Here is an 18,164-nt window from a genome sequence, read left to right on the forward strand (position 1 = left end):
AAACATTTACAATAAATAGCATGTATCATTTTGTTCCATACTAAGCGCAAATTACATAACATCGCGAAAAACCAAAGCCGAGTAACAGGCAAATTTAAAAAAAAAGTAGCAGTCATGCTCTTCATAACCTTTTTTCAATGTACCGCCTCAACAGTCGGGCCGACGCATTGCCGCAGTCTTGCCATTAACCTGGCGCCGTGCCCGGCATTTAGTCCGGCCAAAAAGTCGGGCCAAAGCCCGCTGCGAACTACTTGCCGAAATGGCTAGCGGCTACCTCCGGGCCGACCGCTTGCCGTGGTTTACTAGCCGACTAAGTAGGCTCCCGACCATTTTCCGAACGTCGGCCACACGTAAATGGTCGGCCAAGGATGCTTGGGTTGTTATCCTCTCGAACAATCGTCCTCATAACGCTGCGGACGAGTTCTTCGTTAACTTCCGGGCAAAAGGAGCAACATGCAGTACGACTTGTCTGACGACGGCGACCGCTAATTGACAAAAAAATAAAAATAAAATAAGAATGGAGTTGATAATGAAATTGCTACGCCTTTGTATGTGAAGCTGTACACATTATGGTGCGTTACAAAACCTAAGCAGACACAAAAGCAGATGCAGAAGGAGCTGTGTAAGAACATTGTGTGTGTCAATGTCAAGCGAGACAAAAATGTGTCGTGTAGGCCTATAAAATTTGAAAAATAAATATATAAAAAAAGTTGCTTGTATTACGGCCTCCGAGATCACCGTTTGGTGATCTCGGAGGCCATACTTGTATACATGGTAAAAAGATGTCATAAGTGAAAAAAAAAATAAATGAGGAAAAAAATCGTTAAAATAGAATAACAAGGGCTAATTTGGGCTAAATGGTGTGAGTTACTACTAAAAGAAGAGACAGAAACATTATTTACTCCTTATAGGTGGCGGGTGCGACACACGTGCGATTAGGCCATTTTGGGATCCATTGGTGACATGTGATACCTTGTTCAAGTTCGCGCTGTTCCAATTTCCCGATGAGTTTTTTGCTGTAGAGTATGTTAATGTAATTCAGGGGCACGACGCAGTCGTCAAACGTAACTCAAAAACCTTGCCGACGTTCAGCGGCCCTTCACAGAAGGTCAATCGGATAAACGTTGCCTGGCCCGAGAGGATAAAAAACGGCGGGCAACTGGCTCATCAAAGCTGCTCGTCGCGCAAGCTGTCAAGTTCAGCCGTAAGTATACAGACTGTTATTGTATTTTTTGCAGATGTAGAACTGGCGCCCTTGCATTGAGCCAGATAGCGTTGCTATTTCGCTGTGGCGGTATGCATGCATGTTTATCAAGAAGGAGGAATAGACTTCGCGTATCTCCTCCACCCGCGTCTGGCGCTTCGCCTCGGATGCTGGCTGGTGCGCGTTGTTCTTCGGTCAGGTTGATCGCGCCCAGCTGGGTCTCAGGGTCAGAGCTGTGCAGGGTCTCCCAGGTTCTTTGGTTATTTATATTTACGGCCCTCCTTGGGGAGAAGGGGCATGCACGTAGTACTCAACATGTCGACAGTGCAGTAATTTTTTTTTCCCCAACGTTAGTATTAAGGGAGAAAAAAATACGATGTCACGCCACAGAAAGAATTTTGGCACATATCGCAGTGTCCGGATTTTGCAGTGACGTAAACAAGTGGAGCCATGGTTAAAATACTTTATGCTTGTTTCTGTACTCTGAAGGGACGGAAGAGGAAAGTTTTTCGTCAAGAACTGGTCCTAGATACCAAAAACCGGCGTTATTGGGTTTTTCAGATGCCGTAATTTTTTTACCGGCGAATGTTTATCAATGTTTTTTGGTTAGAACCGGAAAGTACATTGCCTGCTTGTGCCGTCAGTTTTTTTTTTTTTTTTAACGATATTTACTGCCTAAGGGCATCAGTAGGGTATGAGATGAAGAATGAAGAAATGATTAAATTAATGGAAAAAGGTTGGGTGATTTTATGAAGTGAAGGAGTGAGCATGATGTCCCTCCGTCCAGGTGATATACGAGGCAGGATTGTTTGCTGGTAGGCTAGCTATCGCCAAGTGCCGGATTAGTGTCAATTTCAGTGCTGGGCAGTCCCACAGCAAGTGGTGAATGTCGGCTTCAACATTTTTGTTCTTGCATATCGGACACCGTGGGTGGGGATATAAGTGTCCCCGCCCAGGGTGTTCGATATGTAAAAACAAATATGAACGTAGTCATTGCTTTTTTCAGAGCAAGAGCTCAATTTTGAACTGTGCCATTTGTATGTTAAGTCAAGTGATGTCATTCACAAGCCATAATATAGAGTGAAGCAAAGACGGGTATGAGAATGTCTGCTAATAGGTTTTCTTCTTCCTAGCTGTGCGCAGCAATCAGGAAATATTACTGAATGCAATGCTTGAGGAAGAGGAGGGATATGGTGATGCCCATCGACTGAAGACCAGCAAGGTTTCTGTCTTCTGTACCTTCCATTCATGTGTTATAGGCCATAATGAGAAAATGTTTTGTATTGCTTTTTAGATTTCTGTAAAAATGTATTGTTTTCCTTCTTTGACAACAGCATAAAATGCTTACGTTTGCAATCTAATCCCTGAGACAGAGTCAGAAATTAAATAGATCTGCAGGCCATTAAGATATGTTTTAAGATCATCATGTAGCAACTTCCTTATTCGAGTTAGCAGTGTGCTGCAGAAGCCTGTTTGAGCCAGAAATCCTGTACAGGGTGGTCGTGAACCCCATGTGTATCGGCCAGCTCCACAGCATCTTGGAGCTGGTAGATTGTCAAATTATTCAGCAGAAAGCTTTTTATGTTATTCAGTAAGTCTGGCACACCAATTTCAGCGAGTTTAACATGCAGTACATTGGCAAAATAAATTATTTTTCTGAGCCTTAATGGGCAGCTTGGTGGCATCACCTGTTGCCTTAGTGTTGATGCTAAGCTTTCACTATTCTCTTAAGTACCACAGCTTGCTATTGAAAATAATGTTCAAATTGCATTCTTCATTATACCATTAGTCTCTTACATTCCTCCAGGCCTCTTATTGATGAATGACTGCTGCTTGTTAAAAGCTAGGAATCAGTTCTAAATTGTTTGTGTTTAAGCAGTTAAACCTCATTTTTGAAAAAAAAATTATGGTGTTTCTTTTTTGTATAATAGAAGCCAGGAAAACGAAAGGGGGAGACAGCATCTTAGGCTGGAATTAGATCAAAAGGTAAGCAACTACATGTTTTTGGCTATGTTGAAGTAGTTAGAAGGCTTATCTATGCATAACTCATATTGAATAAAAAATTGTCATTGGCAATTTAAATACACTTTTGCAATATTATGATCCTCCACATAAATAAGAGTTAAAATCAGTCAAAAATTTTTCATATTGTGTCTACTGGAGAAATGAATGGCTTGTTTGCAATTTTAATGGCCTGGGAATGCAGCATCATATTATGCATGTAGTGATCACACAGCCTCAGCTCTCTGTGTCAATTTCTACAGGTCATGTTACAGCTAATGATTACTTTTGTAAATGGGGAAGGATTTTCACGGTACAATTGAGTGTCACAATTAAAGGCCTGTGATCAATCATTACATGGCACTCTCTGGCACATTAAATGATTGGCATGGTGCATGTGCAGAATTAGACATATGATGAGGAATGTTTTTCAATGCCTGTCCCAGTCCTATCTGCCATCACTGCAAATTTGTGACTGCCTGCAACCCAGTATTGATTTCAAAGCTCTCTTCAGTCAAAAATTTTTTATATTGTGTCTACTGGAGAAATGAATGGCTTGTTTGCAATTTTAATGTCCTGGGAATGCAGCATCATATTATGCATGTAGTGATCACACAGCCTCAGCTCTCTGTGTCAATTTCTACAGGTCATGTTACAGCTAATGATTACTTTTGTAAATGGGGAAGGATTTTCACGGCACAATTGAGTGTCACAATTAAAGGCCTGTGATCAATCATTACATGGCACTCTCTGGCACATTAAATGATTGGCATGGTGCGTGTGCAGAATTAGACATATGATGAGGAATGTTTTTCAATGCCTGTCCCAGTCCTATCTGCCATCACTGCAAATTTGTGACTGCCTGCAACCCAGTATTGATTTCAAAGCTCTGGCTTGACTTAGAAGGGGTCCATTCACAGCTGGTTCATTTATTGCTATGTCTTGAAGCCGGTTAACCATTGGAAGGCCTGTCTAAGAGTGCACTGTCTTAGCTCAGCGAAACTAACAATAAACGAACACGCAGCGCAGTGCTAATACAGTGGAACCCCACTATAGTAAACTCGGATATAGTAAAATGAAACTGAAGTCCCAGTTCCTCTTCCATAAGTGACATCTTTTGCCTAAATGGTAAAAACATTTTTGGTAACAATCAGTTGTCGTAAAGTGCACCTGGCCACGGGGATGTACTTCCCTTGAAATTACATCACTGCACACGCACTACTTAGAATCGAAGGGCAGATATAAAAAAAAAAGATGCAAAACTGCTTGTTTAATGGCTTTATCATCAGGCTCACCAACACTAAGGAGCCAACTTTACATAAGCCTTAGTACCGTGAAGGAAAGAATGCAGTTCAGTTCAGGCGTTCAGTCGTGTCCGACTCTTCGTGACCCTATGGACCATGTCACGCCACGCTTTCCGGTCTCTCACTATCTTCTTAACATCACATAGCTTCATCTGCAATGCAGTGCATAGGATAAAAAAGTAAAGGTGGCTATGAATATGGAAGGAAGGTGGTGCAGTTCACTTGGAAGTAAAAGAGCGGAAAAGCGTAGCAAGAAGTAGGGAAAGAAAGAAATTTCCGAGCTGCAGGGCGAAACACAAGGGAGTGATGGCAAGAAATGTAGGCGCGGCATGTTCAGTTTTGCTGTGCTTGACTGTCACATACATTTCTCATCTATTGCCTTTTAAATGCCCTAAACAGTGGAGCGCAATGCCGTGTACATTCAAGGCTTTGGTTTTCACATGAAATCACTCAGTTGAACAATAATAGAGTAGAATGTTGAGCTAATTGGTGTAACATCTTGGAAGGAGGCAGCAGAGCAGGGGAACAAAACCGAAGAAGCGCACACAGACACAAGGACAACGCTGCACTGACAACTATATTGATCTGAACCCGCGCATCTTTTCTCCCTTCACTTCACCTCTGCAGCTAACTTATTCCTTATCTTTAACATCCTGCCAACAAGCGTAATCTGATTCCTTTTTCAACAGTACCACTGAAGGCGTGGTAACACACTGGTCTTCCGAGCTCCTGATTGCACGTGCTTCGAAAATTTCCCTTGTTAACCTGTCCTTATTCCTTCTCAAAACCTTCACATTGTGAAGGTCAGCTGGACATTTTTGGTCTTTGCAAATACAAATAAAGCAGCCTCTGCAGTGCACTGCGGGGTTGGTGTCTGACTTCTCCGATATTGCTGCAGCGTGCTCTCTAATTTTGTCATTAATGAATCTTCCTGTTTGTCCAATGTACTGCTTGATGTAGTTTTTTTTTTTTTTTTTTAGCGCAAACAAAGACAAGAAAGGCGAGACGTTTGCGCTAAAAAAAAAAAAACCCTACATCAAGATGAACTACCAACTCGCCCAGCAGGAAGTTTTAGTCAATGTATTGCTTCCCACAATGTAAGGGAATCTGGTAGACAATCCCCTGGATACAATCGGAGTACCTTGTCTGGTGCGCAGTTTGGCATCTAGACTTAAACTCCTGGTTATTCACTCGAGCAAACTTGCCTTTGGCTCTGTTTTATGTCGCAGGACACAATCCGGATGCAATGTCTGTGTCCAATCTTCATCAAATTATGGGTCAATCCATGAGTATATGGTACCACTGACCACTTATTTCTTTGTTTAAAGAAATAATGTAAAGGGCATCCTCGGAAAAAGGAGCCGTCCAAGCTTACTTTGCGTGCGCCTTTACTGCTGATTCTGATCACATGTCGGTGGCAGCACTTTGCAAAGTGTGGAGGCCACATGCTCTTGTGTTCTCTCTTATATTGCTTCTAGCTATACTATGTCGCATAATTACATGCCAAAGTTATTGGCACGAGCACAAGACTGCCTGTCTTGTTTGCGTGATAGAAAAAGTTATGCGTTCACATAACCTTTACTGTGTTGAAGAGCTGGAAAGGAGCGGACATTTTCTGCCAGCCAAATAGTCTGTCTCATCATCATTATCATCATCCTTTTCTATCCCTTAAAGGCCCCAAGTGGGGTATTACATGGGGGGGGGGGGGGGGGGGGGGAATCGATAACATATGTATCAGCTGTCAGGAAATGAAAAACGAGAACAGGCACTACAATGCAGTAATACAACAGCAATACAAGAATACCATAAATTGTACCTGAGCACAATTCAAAAACTCCTAAAACAGACTATGGCAGTATAAGAGCAAAAACAAATGCAACATAGACCACAATCACATAAACTCGAAAGAATAAAAATTGCACAGAAAGGAAACCATTGTAGTTGTTCGTTTAGATCGGCAGCAAGTATAGCCGTAAATTTAAATGTCATGCTTGGAGGCTATTGATTCGGATAATTTATTCCATGCTGCAATTGGTCTAGGAAAAAAGGACCTGTTGAAAGCATCAGTGTGACCATGAAGACGCTGAACGCTCATTGAATTATAATGGCAACAAGAAGTGCCTAGTGGCAACTCTAAGAGCAAGTTTGGTCAATGAGGACAAAGTTGTGCAATTTTCCGTCGGAATTTCCAGTGGGTGAAGGTCAAGGGAGGCTTTGATACCAGTTATGTAATCCAAATAATATGCGCTAAAATGTTGTTATCTGAGCACTGTTGCGATACAGTGCTTGTCGTTCAGACTTAGCACTGTATGAGACTACTTTTTTAGAGTACAAACATTTTCGTTGAATTGGGAACCAGAAATCTTGCATCTAGAAAGAAAAGTGCAAATTTTCTTGGGCTCACTCATTCAGAATGCACATTGAATATTTTAATCTGAGTGCTCGCTTTGTCTGTTTCATCTGAGGCAGTTGATACCATTGCGCATTATTTTGAGCAAGTGAGTCCATTTAACCGAGCAGCTGGCGGGTGCGTATGTAGGCACACCTTCTTCCTGTAGGTATTGCTTTATGTACACTGGAATATGGACACTGCCTCCTTGCATTCCAATCTTATAGTTGGTGCTGTGCAGTGGTAGCTCAATCGGCGTTGGTTGTACAATACATAGCTGCCTTTTGTGGTGCCACCTCAAGGACGATTTCTAAACTCTGCAAGTGATACCTTTCTGATTATGTCTGCAGACCTTGTGCAGGAGCAAATGAAAAAAAAAAAAAAAAAGAAGGTTATTTTTAAGGCCCAGACAAAGGCAAATAAGTTTTACTCAGTAGCATTGTTGGTTGCTGCACGACATAGTGCAAATGATTTCTAGCTGAGTAGCATCTTTGTGTTGCTCTGTGCTGTCGGTAGCTAAATAAGTTTGCGAAATTTAAACTTCACCCATCTGAAGCTCCAATGTGCAGTGTTGCTCATGTTTTCTTTCTGTAATGTTCTGTTGTTTTATAGAGTTGCCAGAACTTGTTGACGTCTTCAATACTTCTGGGATGGCTGGTGCAGCAGCAGGAAATACTTGAGGTACTGAGTGTTTTGGCTGTCCTGTAAGTGTTGATCAACTGATGCAATGAAAATTAAGTTAACCTGTAGCCCTTTATAAGAGGCACCTGTTCTGCATTATTTTTTTATACCCGTTGCTAAGCATGATTCTCTCAGAAAGTACTGTGTGTCAAGTTGGGTAGTGTAAATGCCTCATTGGGGCACTGAAAATTGACCTGACAGAGCTGCACAGTCTAAGCTGTAAGAAATCTAATCATCCCAGATACACCTTCAGTTTTACTATGAACAGAAGAGTTTAACACCAAGTCTAAACAATGTTTGTTACGCTGTTGGGACCATGAAGGTGGCACATCTATTAGATCAAAGTAGGGAATTCGCTTCTAGGATGAAAGAGCACTGAACAAGTGTAGAGGGGGAGCCTCAGTTAGCAAGCCGAGCCAACATTTCGACAAGGGGACTTGTCTTCGTCTGGGCAGCACAATTACTGGTGGAGGTTTTAAATACGGTTTTGCTTCCGAAGAAGACAATCTAGGGAGGGGGGGGGGGAGGGGGGGGGGGAGAAAGAAGCAGGGCGAGAAGTGAAAGAATGTTTCCTTGGGTATGAATTTCTATGAGCATGGAACCAGTGCTTTCATCATCACATGAAAAAAAAAAAAAAAAAAAAAGCAGCAGCAGCAAGAAAATTTAATATGCAAAGTAAACGATTGTCAGCACCTAAAGCAGGTTCGATGCTGACACGTGTTTCTTGAAAGGGGACAGGTAGAACGAAAGGAAGATGGTTTACCCGGTATGAAGAAGTACTGAACAAGGGTAAAAGGGGTGCGCCTCAGTTCACAGGTCGAGCCAACGTTTCGACAAGTGGACTTGTTTTCGTCTGGGCAAAGTGATTATCACTGGCAAGGGTTTAAATATTCTTTTGCTTTCGAAGAAGAAAAGATTAGGAGGGGAAAGTGGGTGAGAAGAAAGTAGGTGAAGGAGTGTGGAGGGCAGGATGGGTGAGAAGGAAGTAGATCATGCAGTGAAAAAATAAATAAATCTTCAGTATGTATTTCTCAGCCTGGAACCAGGGATCTTGTGGTGGCCTGCAAAAGAAGTAAAAGCAGCATACCGGGAAAAACTAAAATACCGGGTAGATGATTTGTCACCACTTAAGAGGGTTTGGTGCAGATACACCTGACAAAGGGACAGGCTTTGCAAAGGGCCCTGATAAGGAATATATCTAAGGGGGCCAATTCTTAAAACTTTCTGCAAAGCTGGTGGTGGTGGTAGTGGGGGGGGGGGGGGGAAGGTTAGTACAAAGTCACAGGATAATAACTGCACAGTGAACCACAAATGACATGCAAAAGAAAAAGTTTGAGGACAAACTCAAGCAACAAGTGATAAGGGGGAAATGTGTTTGGAGAAGCATGTACAGCTTATGCTATTGCTGAAGGGAATAGAGTGTACATGCGTTGTGAATAAGCTGTACAATTAACGCTATGTGGGATTGTTTCCCCGAATAGTTATATTGCATAGGGAATATACTTAGGGATTCTCTTAAGTGGTGACTAATCATCTACCCGGTATTGTAGTTTTTCCTGGTATGCTGTTTTACTTCTTTTGCTGGCCACAGGATCCCTGGTTCCAGGCTGAGAAATACATACTGAAGATGTTTTTTTTTGTTCACTCCATGACCTACTTTCTTCTCATCTTCTCACCCATCCTCCCCTCCCCATTTCTTCACCTGCTTTATTCTCACCCACTTTCACCTCCACAGCTTTTCTTCTTTGGAAGCAACAGCGTATTTAAGCCCCTGCCACTGATGATTGCTTTGCCCAGACGAAGACAAGTCCACTTGTCGAAACGTTGGCTCGACCTGCAAACTGAGATGTACCCCTTTTACATTTTAGGAAACGTAGCGCAAAGAAGACAAGGACAAATGCAAACGCACCAACTCACCCAATTCAGCATTCTTGTACCCCTTTTACCCTTGTTCAGTGCTCCTTCATACATTGAAAGGGACAAGCATTCCAAAGGGACCTGATGAGCAATACAGCTAGCTGCATGGGAACAGCTATCAAGAGGTTTTGGAAAGGGGAGAGAAGGACAAAAAAAATTAAAATAACAACAAATCAGAGTATACTATACCTGCCAAGCATGGCATTATCTGAAACGATTCAAGGGGGAACCAAAGTAAGAAGTAATGAGAAACGAACATGTTGAAAAAACACTTGGAGCTTTTGCTATTACAGGAGGGGGGCGGGGATACAGAGTATGTACATATGCTATGAATAAAGTGTACTATTTACACTTTATGGGATTGTTGTCATGACTAGTTGTGGCAGAGAGGAAATATATTTAAGGAATACTAATGCTTCTTTCAAGATATTGTTGCAAGATAACGACAACAAAGTGTTTCCTTCACTTGCCTCTTGGAAGGGACAAGGAGATGACAACAAAGTGGGCCTGGTTCCATGTTGCTGCTCGCGGCTATGCTTGTTGAGGCTGTTGTAAATATACTGTAAATACATACTTTCCACGTAACAATATTTGCTCCTGTTGGTTCCAATCTTCTAAATTTATGGATTAGATATGCCACCCTATATTTTGTGTCCCTTGAAGATTTAAAGCCCAACATGGAGAATAAATAAATTTCAATAACCTTACGGCCCATCTGATTGAAATGCTGGGAAGCTGCTTTTGGGAGGTTTTTGCCTGTGTCTGCCCGATGTTCATTTACCCTTCTGTTCATTGATTGCCCAGTCTCTTTCGGACAAGTTCGGAGCCATAATTGAAAACCTGCTTGAAAAGCCATGCCCTTTGCTGACTGCAAATATCGCTCTGTAGGATGAGTAAATGAATGCGCTTCTTCGACTGCGATGGGCAAGGCACTGATGCGTGGGGTGCAGCACAGATGTCCGCACAGCTTCTCCGCACCTCCAGTTCCCCCAATTAACTGCATGTAACACACTGCTCCCCTGCAAGTCCACCGTCGTCTGGGGAAGCCATCGCGCAGGGCAAGCCACGAAACTTTCGCTTACCAGTGACGACTTGAAATGTGCCCATGCCACAAAAGTGTAATGCGATGATCAATTACAGTACTGGTACCGGCAGCTGATCAGAGTTATCAAAGCTTATGCTACGCCGCACGTTCAGACTATAAGGATGGTCGACTCTGGCAAAAAAAAAAAAGAAAAAAAAAACAGATCTGCCGCTCCAAGCGGCCTGGAGTAGAAGTTGCAGTGAAGGCATGTCGTGAATGTGGCAGTTAGTCTTACCGCCATATTCACGACTGCGCCTTCACTCTAACTTCTACTCCAAGCGGCCCCCGAGGCCCGTTTTTCGTTTTACAACCTCCACTCGAATAACTCCCAACAGTGGCAGAGAGAGCTCGAGTTTTCTCAAGAATCTTTAGTCCGCAGTGCCGCTGCCTTGGCGCCGCTCCTCGACCACTCCACTTGTAAACACTGAGGACATCACATCGTTTGCTCGCTGTGTGGACTTTGTTCTACCGGTATACCAAACTTCACGAAAGTGGATATGACGAGGATGCACCAAACCTTTCTCTAAAGCATTGGCTGAAAGTGACAGCGATCCAGGACATCTGGCACGTTATAGTTTTACAGGTGTGGCCGTAGCCTCTTGCTGCCCGTGCCGAGCTTTTATAACTGTGATCAGCCGCCGGTACCAGTACTGTAAATGATTATCGCATTATGCGTCTGTGGTGTGGGTACATTTCAAGTCGTTGCCGATGAAGTGAACAACTTTTCGGAGCCTACTGAGTGCAGAGTTGAGGCGCGCATTTCACGGTTAATGGTGGGCTTGCTTGCAGGTGGACTCGAGCTGTGGGGGAGGCGCACTCCTTCCATAGCTCGCCTTGTCTGATGAACGGCGGCAAACTTGTCGTGGGGGAAGAGCATGTCACATGCAGTAAGCTGGGTTGCACCAAAGGCGCGGTGGGGCTGTGCGGACATCTGTGCTGCACCCCACGCATCAATGGCTTGCCTGTCACCTGAGGGTACGTAGTGCGTCTTCGGACGCGCGGCACTGTCGAGGGAGTGCATTGGTGTGCTTGTCCTACGGAAGGATATTCGCTGCCAGCGAAGGCATTCTTTTCAAGCACATTTCCAGTTAGGGCTCCGAATTCAGTGTGTATGCGCTGAAACGCACTGTGAAGCAGCATGCAGGTTTTCACCGTTTGCCCCCGAGCCCTCTGAAGGCCAAAGCCATGTTCATAGAAAGTGCCGGCTTTTACTTTTTTTTTTTTTCAAATGTATTTTGATGTCTGTCAAAGCATGGCAATAAAAAAAAAAAAGGCAAAGCAGCAAAGGGCGAGAACATCTCACACCAAACAAATAAAACTCTGTCACCAGCAGCGACTGTTGCCAGGCGCAAAAGCATTTTTGGTAGTTTTTCACAGTCACCCTTTTCATCTAGCCCGCAAAACAAGTTCCACTATGCTCTTAACATCGAACTTGCTTGCGAAGGTTGTTGAAGACTCAACATGAAAAACTAAGCGTGCTACTTTAGCACACAGTTTTCGGGCCAAAAGTACGCCTTAATTTCATCCCCATACGCCATTTGCGCTGCTTCGAGTAGAGAGAGAACTTGTCAGAGGAAATGCCGAGTTGGATTCATGAATCCTAATTGGCCCTGAAGTGGAGGAGTGGCTGTTTTCTCCACTCCAAGCACTGGTGGTAGAGCGTCGAGTCGAGGCACGTTTACAATATGGGCGCTAGTTTGCATTCATGTGAGAAAACCATTGAGAACTTATAGTACAAGAATCAAACTGAACTTGGTGGTCTATATTGCTGAGACTTTCAGTTTGCACATCCCATTCCTATTATACCTGCAATGCAGTTGCAGGCTTTCAGGCACCGTTAAAACATTCACAGCGCCAATTGGTTTCGTATTGAGTGGGAGCACCCCTTTCATGGCAGTTGTATCAACACATGAAGCTCATGATAATTTTTGATGGCAATGTTTGTACCTCCAGCCGTCAGTGAGGATTTTAATTGAGATGTCCCAAGTTTGGTCAAAAGGTTTTCTGTGGGTAAAATTAATGGTAGAGCACCTGTTTGGAGCAGCTTGGCTCCACAGAAAATTTCAACTGTACTGATATTTTGAGGTATGCAATTGTATGTTACCAAAGCTTTACTTGTTTCGTTTGCTGTTTCTTCCAAATTCGCTTGTATTATAGTCACAAATGCATGCATTCAAGATTAAGCGGAAAGGGAAGGGTTTGAAAACTTGGGTTTTGTATTTTCTACACCGCTAAAAGACAAACTGTTCATGCAGTGAAGTTCGTAATATAACAGTGTTTTTTTTTATATAAATGCTGCTGTGTAGAAACAAAATTTCGTTGTAAATTAGGAAGGATTAGGGCGGACGTTAAGAAGCGGAGATTTTTTTTTTTTTCTTGTTTTTTTGCCAGAGTCGACCGTCCTTGTCGTCTGAACGTGCGGAGTAGCATAAGCTATAGGGACCGGGCGCCCGTTGTATGGCGCCACCGTCTCCTCGGTGGAACAGCGCCGCCCGCGGCTGAGTGCTGAAACAGCGGAATGACGAGGCAGCTGAGCGGCGCAGTCGTTTCCGTTCTGAGAGGTGTTTTTGAGCCTGTCCCTACCTGTCGTTTTGCGGTGTGACTTTGAGAGCTTTGAGCTGCTTTGAGTAATCGCAAGTATTTTTTGACCGGGAAATCTTGAAAAAGAAAAGGGCCGTTCTCGGCAGGGCGTGCGTTTTTTTTTGTTTGTTTGTTTGTTTTTTTTTGAAACCGCCCGGCGCATGGTATTTTTGTTTATCCTCGAAAATGCCGCGCGCGTGATTTCACCATGCGCTAGGAACACCTTTGTTAGGCACCTGTTAAGGCGACTTTGAAGACGGGAATTGCGCCTGCACTGCGCGTCTATCTTATATTAGGTCTAGTTGAAATTTGCCTGAAGATCAAATACCGCCGAGCCATGGCGCCGTAGTAGTGGTAGTTGTAATGGTCAGCGTTCATGTAAAATGAAAAAGATGCTGCACCTGTCTTTTTTTGGTAATAGCTAGGCTCAAATGATTCAGAGTAGAATAATAGCAAATGACATTCCAGTTTCAACCTTGCAACGAGAGCTGTAAAAGGAGAAAAATAAACAAGCAAGACAAAAGTAGGATCCTATTTATGATTGGAATAGCAAACGCACATATACTACCAGGACTTCCTGCACAATTACGCTACAATATCTCACTGAACCCGGCCTTGAGACTATCAAACTTAATCATAATGTAAGCCAAATGAGTAATACCACCTCAGCATCATTTTTACATATACGGCAATGCTCTTGTTGAACACGTCGGAGCTGCAATTGACTTAGAAAATATTATACTATACATGCCTTTCTCCCGACATGTTGCGGAGGTTGTGAAAAGAAAAAAAAATTAAATTTCCTGCTAGCGTTCTCGCAGCGCAGGAAGTTCAATGCGATTGACCGCACCTGCCTTGAACATCTGAAGGCAATAGTCCAATACTGTCAAACTGTTAAATACAATCGAAAAAAAAAACACAGTGTGATGTGTTGTAAGATAAGCCACCGACAACTAAGAGAGCATTCTATTGTTAAATGAATCCCTCTGATGGCTCGTTCCCTAAGGTGGTCTACTTTCTCAGCGTACCACGAACTTGCGGTGCCGATACTTAGCTGACCTCGATACCTGATCAGTGTGAGGGGACACGACCATGTAGGTAGTTTTCTATTTGCACGTAAAGGAATCCGGGTAACTGAAAGCCATTCCTTTTACAACTTTGTCACTGCAGCCTGCCGGACTGCCGCTAAATTTGTTTACATTGGCAATAGAAGCAATTTCTGAGAGAGGTAAAACGGTCTTGTCATACGCCACAATCAGGAAATCTCACGTTCACTAAAACGCCGATGAGAAACACATGTATTTAGGCGGGCCAGGAAATGGACGCTGCTGAGAAAATACGTAAAGCCGTGTCAGGTGCAGCGTGAATGCGAAAAAAAAGCAACTGATACACGGCCTTCGAAATTTAAAAAAAAAAAAAAAATGCTACGTTCATGCTCGTTTCCAAAAATTAAATTGTATTTTTTTTTCTTGTTCGACTTTTAATGAAGCCGATAGAAGATTTTGTGACCATGCGGTATTGATTGAGCTGTGAAATGAGTGATGTCATTAAGCGAAATGGACATGCAACAAACAAATGTTAACAAATTCTAAGAGTATCAACGCAGAGCTCTCAGCGCATTTTCATTGGTTGACAAACGAAAAAAGGAAAAATGACAAGATCATGGTAATAGGAATTGTTCGTTTCTCCTATCTGCTCTTTCTGTTAAGAGAAAAAAGTAAACTATCTTTGACTATGTCAGCGAAAGTATCTGCACAAACATTGTCTCTGCCCTTCACTGAAGATCGTAACGCAGCCCGAAAGACGATGGTGGAGCTGTCTTTTCTTTTTCCGTGCTGGGGTTTTCTTGTACACGGGCGGGGAAATGCTAGCGCTGTAGCTTACGCTGTTGGGTTACTTCGATTTTCAATTGTCAATAAAGTGACTACAGATGAAGGAGTGCGGCTTCAACTCCGAGACTCTCGTGCCGTCATTCCTGGGGAACAGAAGGCACAGAGCATCCGGTAGCAAGCCGAATTTTAAAAAATCGGCACTTTCCATGACCACACAGTAACCAAATACGTAGATTCGTGCCTTTGCCTTTCAAAGAACCATGCTTAGGTCACCCGCCCCTCATGCTTCTGCGGAAACCCGTAGAAATGAATCGACTTAAAAACGTCCGACGAGTTTGCGTATCTGCCAGTGGAGCCAGCCTTGTTTGGCCAGACTTCATTTCACTGGACATATTCACACAACTAGCCCAATTTTCTGTTCTCTTGAGGATATATTCACGCACAACGTCACCTAAACCTTAGGGTTTCCAATTTCCACACAAACCAACGACAAACAGTACGCTCCCATGCGTTGGCAATGCGCCGGCCGGGGCCGGCGCATTCCGACGATTGAGTGATACGCCGAGAGACGGCGCCACCCGTTCAGTTGTCCGGTCCCTATGGTGGATGCGAATGTTAAGAAGCGGCACATTTATCTCTTTTTTTTTTTTTTTTTGGCGAGAGTTGTCCATTCTTGCATTTATAAATCAACGAAAGCATGCGGTCAGCTGTGATCATGACACCGGCTTTTAGAAGGGCGGTACTGGTATATCTAACCTGGCCAGATTCGGGCTGCATTTGAGAATTTTATTCACTTATTTTGCGTAAATAGGGGCTGCCATATTTGTTACAGCTTACAGTATTTATTATTTTGTTACAGTATTTGATTGTTTTAAATGTTAAAAAGAGGGCTTTAATTTGTGTCTTGTTTCCTTCCTCTTCAGTTCATGCGATGTCAAAATTTCCCCACCTACCTTACTCTATGGTCCAGAGTTTTTTGTGTCACAAATTCAACAATGCAGCGAGTGCATTGAAGAAAGCAAGTAAAGAATCATAAACAGGAAGGGTCAGGGTTCGGGCTAGTGGGTAATCTACATGAGGTTCCATAGTGCACATTAAAGAAGGGACAGAACACGAGCGCTCGTGTTCGGTCCTTTCTTTGATGCACGCTATGGAACCTCATGCATAAACGGGAAGTATGTTTCATTTCTCATTCTCTGATAAAAAAAAAAAAATATGCTTCCAAGATTCTAACCCGCACTCCTTTATTCTGAAAAATGGAACTATTATATTCATGTCAGGATCAGATAAAAAAACAGAATGCCCCATTGTGGTTTCCATTACAGGTTGGTGGCTTTGCCATAGTCTACATTTCAAATACGGCGTTTCAGACATTGCGGTTTCCAACTCCAGCTCAGCTTTTTTACTTTTGTTTTGTCATCATTCATAACCATGTTAAGAAGGAACGAACCATCTGGTTTCTAAAGCTAGTTCTTGTAGCAGTATATGATTGTTAATTGGAATGTTAAAAAGCCTACTTTAATTTGTGTCTTGTTTTCTTCCTTTTCAGTCCACGTTGCGTCCAAAGTTTGGAACCTATCCAGATCTGCGGTCCGGACTTTCTACTTGCTTTCGTTTAGCACGAGATCAGTGTTTTGTTACTCTATATATTGGTGTATTGTAGCACTGTTTCTTGAAAATTAAACTCTGTAAATAGATATTGAGTGGCATAGGCGTATTTCTTTTCCATGGACTGTATTGTGATTTAATGTGTGATATGATATGGCCGAAATTGTTTGCTGCGAGTACTATGAAAGACCCCATAGTGGAGGGCTTTGGAAATTTCGACCACCTGGGGTTCTTTAATGTGCACTGACATTGCACAGCACTCAGGCGCCTTGCTTTCCACCTCCATCGAAAAGTTGCTGCTGCGGCCAGGATTCGATCCCACATCCTCGGGCACAGAAGTCTTGCACCCTAACCACAGCACCACCACGGTGGGTCATTGTACTCAAATGCTTTGAATAAAGATATAAAGGAAGTTGTGTCACATATATTCAGACTGGGTGGGTAAAATACGGACGGAAATAACGGTAAGTTAGCTTAAGTAACATTGACTTTTGAAAACTGTCAACCAAGGAGCATGAAAAAGGGTCATGACAATGGACACAAATGTCGCATTGAGGTGTTTGTCGGTATTGCCCTTCATTTATGTTTCTCGGTAGCTAGTTTTCAAAATGTCGGACGTATTTTCAGCATTTGGCAGCTATATTTTTGGTGCATTTTTGCAACATTTTTGTAATGCATCAAAAATATGAGCGCATCACATTTTTCATGTATTTTTAGTGCATTCCGAGAATGGTATAAATTTATGCTTTTAGTATATTATTAGTATATTTTTCTTGGTTTGGAAAATATAACTGCAACATATTTGTAATGCTCCAAAAAATATGAGCGAATCCTATTCTTCATATATTTTTAATCCATTCCAAGGGTACTTTCTCCCAGCATGAAAAATAGGTCAAGTACATTAGTAATACTTTCAAAGTACATTGTCAGTCTGTTGGTGGAAGATTTTGTGAACCCTGCCAAGCTGAAGAAAGTACATTTTCAGTATGTTAGAAATATGCTCAATAGGCGAAAAGCATATTTTAAACATATTTATATTAAGATATGCAGTGTTGTACTCCTAGTATATTTATAACATATTTGTATGGCATTGGGACAAAAAAATGCGAAATTAATACGAAATAAATACAATGCGTTTGAAGTACATTTTTAGTATGCCTGTTTTTTGCTAAGGGGTGGCACCTGCCAGTACCCTGCTCGTGCATCTAGGCGGCCGAAAACTGTTGCACCTGCTAATTTTGCAAGACACTCGTCCACCGTAGGCATGAGCACACGTTCGCGTATTATTTGTTGGCTCAGTTGACCATAGTCCACGCAGATGCGCAGCTCATTGTTCTTTTTTCGTGCGACAACCATTGGAAAACACCACTCGGTTGCTCGCTCGATCTTCTCGATGACTCCAAAGTCTTCCATCCTTTCTAGTTCTTTCTTCACAAGTGGAAGCAGTGGAAGAGGCATACGCCTAGGATAACTGACTGCGTACGGCTCAGCATCCTTTTTGACTTTCATGCGGTACTCAGTCTTCATGACTCCAAGCCCAGACGTTAGCTTTGGGTATGACGCC

General features: G+C 42.8%; 1 long non-coding RNA gene across 3 annotated transcripts; it reads left to right on the plus strand.

Moving 5' to 3' along the window:
• Nucleotides 1-943: 943 nt before the first annotated feature.
• Nucleotides 944-17,447, plus strand: LOC146210283 (uncharacterized). Of its 3 annotated transcripts, XR_014708642.1 has the most exons (6): nucleotides 944-1,204; nucleotides 2,338-2,426; nucleotides 3,136-3,190; nucleotides 7,511-7,579; nucleotides 11,370-11,555; nucleotides 16,542-17,447. It is a non-coding gene; the product is annotated as an uncharacterized LOC146210283 (long non-coding RNA). The 3 variants fall into 3 exon arrangements; XR_014708641.1 differs by lacking the exon at nucleotides 11,370-11,555 and having other exon boundaries at nucleotides 7,511-7,602; nucleotides 16,542-17,445; XR_014708649.1 differs by lacking the exon at nucleotides 11,370-11,555 and having other exon boundaries at nucleotides 16,542-17,445.
• Nucleotides 17,448-18,164: the final 717 nt, after the last annotated feature.

The sequence above is a fragment of the Amblyomma maculatum genome, chromosome 1 (genome assembly GCF_055883805.1).
Source record: "Amblyomma maculatum isolate TAMU_Amacu chromosome 1, ASM5588380v1, whole genome shotgun sequence".
Classification (NCBI taxonomy): Eukaryota; Metazoa; Arthropoda; class Arachnida; order Ixodida; family Ixodidae; genus Amblyomma; species Amblyomma maculatum.